The sequence below is a fragment of the Ranitomeya imitator genome, chromosome 2 (assembly GCF_032444005.1).
Source record: "Ranitomeya imitator isolate aRanImi1 chromosome 2, aRanImi1.pri, whole genome shotgun sequence".
NCBI lineage: Eukaryota > Metazoa > Chordata > Amphibia > Anura > Dendrobatidae > Ranitomeya > Ranitomeya imitator.
Window position 1 is genome coordinate 288,990,709 of NC_091283.1, and position 10,705 is coordinate 289,001,413.

Sequence of the window (10,705 nt, forward strand, 5' to 3'; positions counted from 1 at the left end):
ATTTGTATTGTCCCCTTATATACTTATACATGGTTATTAGATCGCCCCTCAGTCGTCTTTTTTCTAGACTAAATAATCCTAATTTCGCTAATCTATCTGGGTATTGTAGTTCTCCCATCCCCTTTATTAATTTTGTTGCCCTCCTTTGTACTCTCTCTAGTTCCATTATATCCTTCCTGAGCACCGGTGCCCAAAACTGGATACAGTACTCCATGTGCGGTCTAACTAGGGATTTGTACAGAGGCAGTATAATGCTCTCATCATGTGTATCCAGACCTCTTTTAATGCACCCCATGATCCTGTTTGCCTTGGCAGCTGCTGCCTGGCAGTGGCTGCTCCAGGTAAGTTTATCATTAACTAGGATCCCCAAGTCCTTCTCCCTGTCAGATTTACCCAGTGGTTTCCCGTTCAGTGTGTAATGGTGATATTGATTCCCTCTTCCCATGTGTATAACCTTACATTTATCATTGTTAAACCTCATCTGCCACCTTTCAGCCCAAGTTTCCAACTTATCCAGATCCATCTGTAGCAGAATACTATCTTCTCTTGTATTAACTGCTTTACATAGTTTTGTATCATCTGCAAATATCGATATTTTACTGTGTAAACCTTCTACCAGATCATTAATGAATATGTTGAAGAGAACAGGTCCCAATACTGACCCCTGCGGTACCCCACTGGTCACAGCGACCCAGTTAGAGACTATACCATTTATAACCACCCTCTGCTTTCTATCACAAAGCCAGTTACTAACCCATTTACACATATTTTCCCCCAGACCAAGCATTCTCATTTTGTGTACCAACCTCTTGTGCGGCACGGTATCAAACGCTTTGGAAAAATCGAGATATACCACGTCCAATGACTCACCGTGGTCCAGTCTATAGCTTACCTCTTCATAAAAACTGATTAGATTGGTTTGACAGGAGCGATTTCTCATAAACCCATGCTGATATGGAGTTAAACAGTTATTCTCATTGAGATAATCCAGAATAACATCCCTCAGAAACCCTTCAAATATTTTACCAACAATAGAGGTTAGACTTACTGGCCTATAATTTCCAGGTTCACTTTTAGAGCCCTTTTTGAATATTGGCACCACATTTGCTATGCGCCAGTCCTGCGGAACAGACCCTGTCGCTATAGAGTCACTAAAAATAAGAAATAATGGTTTATCTATTACATTACTTAGTTCTCTTAGTACTCGTGGGTGTATGCCATCCGGACCCGGAGATTTATCTATTTTAATCTTATTTAGCCGGTTTCGCACCTCTTCTTGGGTTAGATTGGTGACTCTTAATATAGGGTTTTCATTGTTTCTTGGGATTTCACCTAGCATTTCATTTTCCACCGTGAATACCGTGGAGAAGAAGGTGTTTAATATGTTAGCTTTTTCCTCGTCATCTACAACCATTCTTTCCTCACTATTTTTTAAGGGGCCTACATTTTCAGTTTTTATTCTTTTACTATTGATATAGTTGAAGAACAGTTTGGGATTAGTTTTACTCTCCTTAGCAATGTGCTTCTCTGTTTCCTTTTTGGCAGCTTTAATTAGTTTTTTAGATAAAGTATTTTTCTCCCTATAGTTTTTTAGAGCTTCAATGGTGCCATCCTGCTTTAGTAGTGCAAATGCTTTCTTTTTACTGTTAATTGCCTGTCTTACTTCTTTGTTTAGCCACATTGGGTTTTTCCTATTTCTAGTCCTTTTATTCCCACAAGGTATAAACCGCTTACACTGCCTATTTAGGATGTTCTTAAACATTTCCCATTTATTATCTGTATTCTCATTTCTGAGGATATTGTCCCAGTCTACCAGATTAAGGGCATCTCTAAGCTGGTCAAACTTTGCCTTCCTAAAGTTCAATGTTTTGTGACTCCCTGACAAGTCCCCCTAGTGAAAGACAGGTGAAACTGCACAATATTGTGGTCGCTATTTCCTAAATGCCCAACCACCTGCAGATTTGTTATTCTGTCAGGTCTATTAGATAGTATTAGGTCTAAAAGTGCTGCTCCTCTGGTTGGATTCTGCACCAATTGTGAAAGATAATTTTTCTTGGTTATTAGCAGAAACCTGTTGCCTTTATGGGTTTCACAGGTTTCTGTTTCCCAGTTAATATCCGGGTAGTTAAAGTCCCCCATAACCAGGACCTCATTATGGGTTGCAGCTTCATCTATCTGCTTTAGAAGTAGACTTTCCATGCTTTCTGTTATATTTGGGGGTTTGTAACAGACCCCAATGAGAATTTTGTTACCATTTTTCCCTCCATGAATTTCAACCCATATGGACTCGACATCCTCATTCCCTTCGCTAATATCCTCCCTTAAAGTGGACTTTAGACAAGACTTTACATAGAGACAAACCCCTCCTCCTCTCCGATTTTTACGATCCTTTCTAAACAGACTGTAACCCTGTAAGTTAACTGCCCAGTCATAGCTTTCATCTAACCATGTCTCGGTTATTCCCACTATGTCAAAGTTACCTGTAGATATTTCTGCTTCTAGTTCTTCCATCTTGTTTGTCAGGCTTCTGGCGTTTGCGAGCATGCAGTTTAGAGGATTTTGTTTTGTTCCAATCTCCTCACTGTGGATTGTTTTAGAAATGTTCTTACCTCCCTTCTGAGTATGTTTTCCTGGGTCGTCTTTGTTCGAGTCTAATGTTTTTCTTCCCGTCCCCTCTTCTTCTAGTTTAACGCCCTCCTGATGAGTGTAGCGAGTCTTCTGGCGAATGTGTGTTTCCCAGGTTTGTTGAGGTGTAGTCCGTCTCTGGCGAGGAGTCCATCATACCAGTAATTCACACCGTGGTCCAGGAATCCAAATCCTTGTTGTCTGCACCATCGTCTTAGCCAGTTGTTTGCATCAAGGATCCTGTTCCATCTCCTGGTGCCATGCCCATCTACTGGAAGGATAGAAGAAAAAACTACCTGTGCATCCAGTTCCTTTACTTTCTTCCCCAACTCTTCAAAGTCCTTGCAGATTGTCGGTAGGTCCTTCCTTGCCGTGTCATTGGTGCCAACATGTATCAGAAGAAATGGGTGGACGTCCTTGGAGCTGAAGAGCTTTGGTATCCTATCGGTCACATCCTTGATCATCGCACTTGGAAGGCAGCATACTTCTCTTGCAGTTATGTCCGGTCTGCAGATGGCTGCTTCTGTGCCTCTCAGTAGTGAGTCTCCCACCACCACCACTCTTCGTTGCTTCTTGGCTGTACTTTTTGCTGTCACTTGTTGCTGTGTGCCCTTTTCTTTTTTGCTTGCTGGTATTGCTTCATTCTTAGGTGTGCCATCTTCATCCTCTACAAAGATTTGATATCGGTTCTTCAGTTGTGTGGTTGGTGATTTCTCCATGGTCTTCTTACTTCTTTTGGTCACATGCTTCCACTCATCTGCTTTTGGAGGTTCTCTGACACTTTTTGCACCTTCTGTGACCAGTAGAGATGCTTCTGTTCTGTCTAGAAAGTCTTCATTCTCTTTGATGAGTTTCAAAGTTGCTATTCTTTCTTCCAGACCCCGCACCTTTTCTTCTAAAAGGGCCACTAGTCTACACTTCTGACAGGTGAAATTGGATTCTTCTTCTGGTCGATCTGTGAACATGTAGCACATGCTGCAGCTCACCATGTAGGTTGTCACATCTGCCATGTTGCTCCTAGATCCTGCTGACTTGCTGTGTGTTTTCCTTCTTGTGTAATCTACTCAGCCAAGCTCTCTTGCAATAATGTCCTACAGGCAAAAATTCGCGCGCCGTACGGCGCGCGGTTTGGTGATGCTTTCGAAGCAGCTGGTCCCGGCTGTACCCAACGATCTTCTAGCTTAGGGAGACTTCGCTTCTCCCAGAAGGCACCTGGAATATGCAAATTAGCCTCCTGAAGCTTGAATCCCTGGTTTAGTGATGCTTTCGAAGCAGCTGGTCCCGGCTGTACCCAACGATCTTCTAGCTTAGGGAGACTTCGCTTCTCCCAGAAGGCACCTGGAATATGCAAATTAGCCTCCTGAAGCTTGAATCCCTGGTTTGGTGATGCTTTCGAAGCAGCTGGTCCCGGCTGTACCCAACGATCTTCTAGCTTAGGGAGACTTCGCTTCTCCCAGAAGGCACCTGGAATATGCAAATTAGCCTCCTGAAGCTTGAATCCCTGGTTTGGTGATGCTTTCGAAGCAGCTGGTCCCGGCTGTACCCAACGATCTTCTAGCTTAGGGAGACTTCGCTTCTCCCAGAAGGCACCTGGAATATGCAAATTAGCCTCCTGAAGCTTGAATCCCTGGTTTAGTGATGCTTTCGAAGCAGCTGGTCCCGGCTGTACCCAACGATCTTCTAGCTTAGGGAGACTTCGCTTCTCCCAGAAGGCACCTGGAATATGCAAATTAGCCTCCTGAAGCTTGAATCCCTGGTTTGGTGATGCTTTCGAAGCAGCTGGTCCCGGCTGTACCCAACGATCTTCTAGCTTAGGGAGACTTCGCTTCTCCCAGAAGGCACCTGGAATATGCAAATTAGCCTCCTGAAGCTTGAATCCCTGGTTTGGTGATGCTTTCGAAGCAGCTGGTCCCGGCTGTACCCAACGATCTTCTAGCTTAGGGAGACTTCGCTTCTCCCAGAAGGCACCTGGAATATGCAAATTAGCCTCCTGAAGCTTGAATCCCTGGTTTGGTGATGCTTTCGAAGCAGCTGGTCCCGGCTGTACCCAACGATCTTCTAGCTTAGGGAGACTTCGCTTCTCCCAGAAGGCACCTGGAATATGCAAATTAGCCTCCTGAAGCTTGAATCCCTGGTTTGGTGATGCTTTCGAAGCAGCTGGTCCCGGCTGTACCCAACGATCTTCTAGCTTAGGGAGACTTCGCTTCTCCCAGAAGGCACCTGGAATATGCAAATTAGCCTCCTGAAGCTTGAATCCCTGGTTTGGTGATGCTTTCGAAGCAGCTGGTCCCGGCTGTACCCAACGATCTTCTAGCTTAGGGAGACTTCGCTTCTCCCAGAAGGCACCTGGAATATGCAAATTAGCCTCCTGAAGCTTGAATCCCTGGTTTAAGCTTAAGAATATTATTAAATCGGCCTTGCCCGACCTTTCAGATCTAGACCTAACGATCGATAGAGCCGACCGGTTGCCCAAACCTTCCAAGGTCTCTGCGTTATTACCAAGAGACACTATCCTCAAACTTCACTTTTTCAAAACCAAAGAGATGATACTTGCCTACCTAAAGGATAAGAAAACCTTCCAAGAGCCTTCTAAGGATCTAAAGGTTTTTCCCGACTTCTCAAAAGAAACTCTGGATGGCCGAAGGGAATTCAGGCCCGTGACTACAGCTCTTCGCGATAAAGGAATCAGTTACAAATGGGGCTTTCCGTTGAAACTGCTAATTTCACACCGGGGAAGAACCATACCAATCTTCTCCATTGAAGACGGATTGAACTTCGTTAGATCGTTTGACCGCTGAATAGAGATTAACCAGATGATGGTTACAGGGAAGCTCTTTTTCAGCCATCCCCTAGTGGTGGGGGTCTCCATCTCAACCGCTGTTTAGGATTTTTCCCCTATTCCCACCCACTTTTAATAACCCAATTTCTCTTTTCAGGTAGTTCTGAGGACCTACTTGTGTAGACATTGTAGACGTTATCTTATCTTTCAGGTCTCAACTAAAGACCCGTCGAGACTGCGGTTCGCAAGAAGAAAGATATAATACGGTACACGGGTTAACACAATATCTCGTTTCTAAGTGCAATTTTTCCTTCTCAGACTATAGAAATCCTAAGGTTTAAAGTGTTATTTTCTATCATAGCGAACTGTTTAAAATGACTTTTAAAATTCTCTCTTACAACATCAGAGGGCTAAACAGCCCCCAAAAGAGGCATACTATATGGAGAGAGTTACTCAAATCTCAGGCAGATATTGCTTGTATTCAGGAGATGAAGTTTTTGGCAGGAAATCACCCCTACTTCAAACATCGCAGCTTCCCTCACATTTTTGAAGCCTGCAATTCCAGTAAAAGAGCTGGGGTGATCACTTTGGTCAAAAATACCGTCCCCTTTGAGGTCCTTGAGGAGTTTGGTGATGTTAAAGGCAGATACCATATCTTGATTTGTGTCATCAATGGTCAAACATGTACTCTGGCAAATGTGTACGCACCTAATAGAAACCAGGTTAGATTCCTATCAAAATTACTGAAGAAGGTAAATGAGGTAAAAAAAGGGACTCTCATATTTTTGAGAGATTTCAACATTACACCTGACAGGACTCTAGACTCTTCATCAGGCTCTAGACCAGCCTCAGATAACCTAAATTGGTGGCTGGATAGAAACAAACTCTACGACACTTTTAGATGTCTGAATTCCACATCTAAGGAATTCACTCATTTCTCTACAGTCCACCAATCGGCTTCTAGGATAGACCTGATCCTTACAGACATTTTCTCTCTGGAGAGGTTAAAAAGAATATACATAGGAGATAGGACGATATCGGATCATTCCCCAGTCACTGGTGAGATTTTTCTTGGCCCATTACTAAAAAATGCGAGGATGTGGAAATGCAACTCCTCCATTACCCATGATCCCATTCATATGGCCACGATCCAAAAAGCTATTGACAACTATTTTACTGAAAATACTCCAGAATTCACTAACCCATCCATTAAAGGATCTCTGTCACCTGAATTTGGAGGGAACAATCTTCAGCCGTAGGGGCGGGGTTTTCGGGTGTTTGATTCACCCTTTCCTTACCCGCTGGCTGCATGCTGGCTGCAATATTGGATTGAAGTTAATTCTCTGTCCTCCATAGTACACGCCTGCGCAAGGCAAGATTGCCCTAGGCACTTTTAGTGCTGCCTCCCCCTTTGGTGAGTATGACACTATCGGCAGTGACTTTGGCCTTTTGCAGCAGATCCGGCAGTTTTTCCGCATCTGCCATGTAACTGATCACTTACGGCAACACTGCGTTTGGCCTCATTCATTCCCTATGGGACTTGCGGGCATGTGCGGCACTTGCGGTTTTGCCGCGATCCGGCAAATGCGGTACTTGCAGCAATGGAAAAAAACACTGCTAGCAGTGTATTTTGTATCACCGCAAGTGCCGCACATGTCCGCAAGTAGCCATCACTACCTGTCCCTGCACCTTGCCAGCTCATCCATAACCATCCCTCTCTGACCTAAAACTACACTATAAAGCTTTAGAAAAACAATTAACTGTCATATTCGTATGATAAGGAGGGCTCCAGGCTACAGCGTAGACAGGGATGGGCAGTCTCCGGGTCTCCATTCTCTCTGTGCACACCCTCAGTCCCTGCCTCACTGCCTGTGCACAGACCTCCCTCCACCAGACCCGGTAATCACTGCTCGCTGTAGCATACTGGCAGAGGAGTATCTAGGGTTTCTGGCACCAGGGGCAAGAATTCCTTTTTGGTGCCCCCCCTCCACCAAGGACATACGAGATTTTCACACTTATTCATGTACCCACGAGCCGCTCTCCCTAATGCTCTCAATGTTCAGTGAAAAACTGAGAGAAGCAGAAGAGAAGCTCGTTGTCACAGGACCATAAGTATGAAAGTCGCATGTGAGTGAAGTGTCCATGTGACGACTACTGGAACCTGCAGAGCTGAATCCTGACATCGCAGCTTCTGAATTCTCACAACGCATGCACTGCACACTACTAGGATTCTCCCTTGCTGGTGGACAGTCATGTCAGCACAAGCATGTGATTTGTACACTTCTGACCACATTCCGACTAGACGTGCCCGGCCTCACTCAGTTCATTTTCATTGACTGACGCCACACATGTCTAGTCAGCACGTGACCGCACGTATGTAAATCGCCGGCATGAGGGAATCCTGACAGCGTGCAGTGCGCACTGTGAGAAGTCAGAAGTCTGCAGTCACAAAGAATGACTGCAGACTCATTACAAACCTGGACATCCCCTTTAATGCTCCTAACATAAATAAAAACATGAGAGTTAGTTAGTATCACAAATAACATTTACATCCAGGTACCTGATAGATGACGTCGTCTCTTCATCCTGTCCAGACCCTATGATGAGTTTTCTCATCCACAGCCATCTCTGCAGACTTCCATCTTCTCCGTTCTTTTGCAGAAAATCTCCACATGATGCCATTAAAGATACAAGTGTCATTATAATGCTCCTGAATAAAAAATTGCCCCTCACTATATTGTCTGCACAAAATATGAACCCCACACTGTCCCTCTTATGGTACATACTCTTCACACTGACCTCTCCTTTCCATACCGGCCCCCTCTTCACACTGTCCTCTTACAATGTGTCCCCCCTTTAGGGCCCAGTATTTATACTCCATATTTATACTCCATCCTCCCACCCTGCGTGCATGGCTCCCCCATCCTCCGTGCATGGCTCCTCCATCCTCCTCCCCTACGTGCATGGCTCCTCTATCCTCTCACCCTGCGTGCATGGCTCCTCCATCCTCCTCCCCTGCGTGCATGGCTCCTCCATCCTCCTCCCCTACGTGCATGGCTCCTCTATCCTCTCACCCTGCGTGCATGGCTCCTCCATCCTCCTCCCCTGCGTGCATGGCTCCTCCATCCTCCTCCCCTGCGTGCATGGCTCCTCCATCCTCCTCCCCTGCGTGCATGGCTCCTCCATCCTCCTCCCCTGCGTGCATGGCTCCCCCATCCTCCTTCCTGACATATATACAAGACAAATATAGCTATATACTCAGGACATATATACACACAGGACACACATATATACAAGACACATATATCTATATACTCAGGACATATATACACAGGACACACACACATATATATATATATATATATATATACAGGACACATATATCTATATACTCAGGACATATATACACAGGACACACATATATATATACAGGACACATCTATATACTCAGGACATATATACACACAGGACACAGACATATATACAGGACACATATATCTATATACTCAGGACATATATACACACAGGACACACACATATATACAGGACACATATATCTATTTACTCAGGACATATATACACACAGGACACACACATATATACAGGACACATATATCTATATACTCAGGACATATATACACACAGGACACACACATACAGTGGGGCAAAAAAGTATTTAGTCAGTCAGCAATAGTGCTAGTTCCACCACTTAAAAAGATGAGAGGCGTCTGTAATTTACATCATAGGTAGACCTCAACTATGGGAGACAAACTGAGAGAAAAAAATCCAGAAAATCACATTGTCTGTTTTTTTAACATTTTATTTGCATATTATGGTGGAAAATAAGTATTTGGTCAGAAACAAAATTTCATCTCAATACTTTGCAATATATCCTTTGTTGGCAATGACAGAGGTCAAACGTTTTCTGTAAGTCTTCACAAGGTTGCCACACACTGTTGTTGGTATGTTGGCCCATTCCTCCATGCAGATCTCCTCTAGAGCAGTGATGTTTTTGGCTTTTCGCTTGGCAACACAGACTTTCAACTCCCTCCAAAGGTTTTCTATAGGGTTAAGATCTGGAGACTGGCTAGGCCACTCCAGGACCTTGAAATGCTTCTTACGAAGCCACTCCTTCGTTGCCCTGGCGGTGTGCTTTGGATCATTGTCATGTTGAAAGACCCAGCCATGTTTCATCTTCAATGCCCTTGCTGATGGAAGGAGGTTTTCACTCAAAATCTCACGATACATGGCCCCATTCATTCTTTCATGTACCCGGATCAGTCGTCCTGGCCCCTTTGCAGAGAAACAGCCCCAAAGCATGATGTTTCCACCACCATGCTTTACATTAGGTATGGTGTTTGATGGATGCAACTCAGTATTCTTTTTCCTCCAAACACGACAAGTTGTGTTTCTACCAAACAGTTCCAGTTTGCTTTAATCAGACCATAGGACATTCTCCCAAAACTCCTCTGGATCATCCAAATGCTCTCTAGCAAACTTCAGACGGGCCCGGACATGTACTGGCTTAAGCAGTGGGACACGTCTGGCACTGCAGGATCTGAGTCCATGGTGGCGTAGTGTGTTACTTATGTTAGGCCTTGTTACATTGGTCCCAGCTCTCTGCAGTTCATTCACTAGGTCCCCCCGCATGGTTCTGGGATTTTTGCTCACCTTTCTTGTGATCATTCTGACCCCACGGGGTGGGATTTTGCGTGGAGCCCCAGATCGAGGGAGATTATCAGTGGTCTTGTATGTCTTCCATTTTCTAATTATTGCTCCCACTGTTGATTTCTTCACTCCAAGCTGGTTGGCTATTGCAGATTCAGTCTTCCCAGCCTGGTGCAGGGCTACAATTTTGTTTCTGGTGTCCTTTGACAGCTCTTTGGTCTTCACCATAGTGGAGTTTGGAGTCAGACTGTTTGAGGGTGTGCACAGGTGTCTTTTTATACTGATAACAAGTTTAAACAGGTGCCATTACTACAGGTAATGAGTGGAGGAAAGAGGAGACTCTTAAAGAAGAAGTTACAGGTCTTTGAGAGCCAGAAATCTTGATTGTTTGTTTCTGACCAAATACTTATTTTCCACCATAATATGCAAAAAAAATGATAAAAAAAAACAGACAATGTGATTTTCTGGATTTTTTTTCTCAGTTTGTCTCCCATAGTTGAGGTCTACCTATGATGTAAATTACAGACGCCTCTCATCTTTTTAAGTGGTGGAACTTGCACTATTGCTGACTGACTAAATACTTTTTTGCCCCACTGTATATACAGGACACATATCTATATACTCAGGACATAT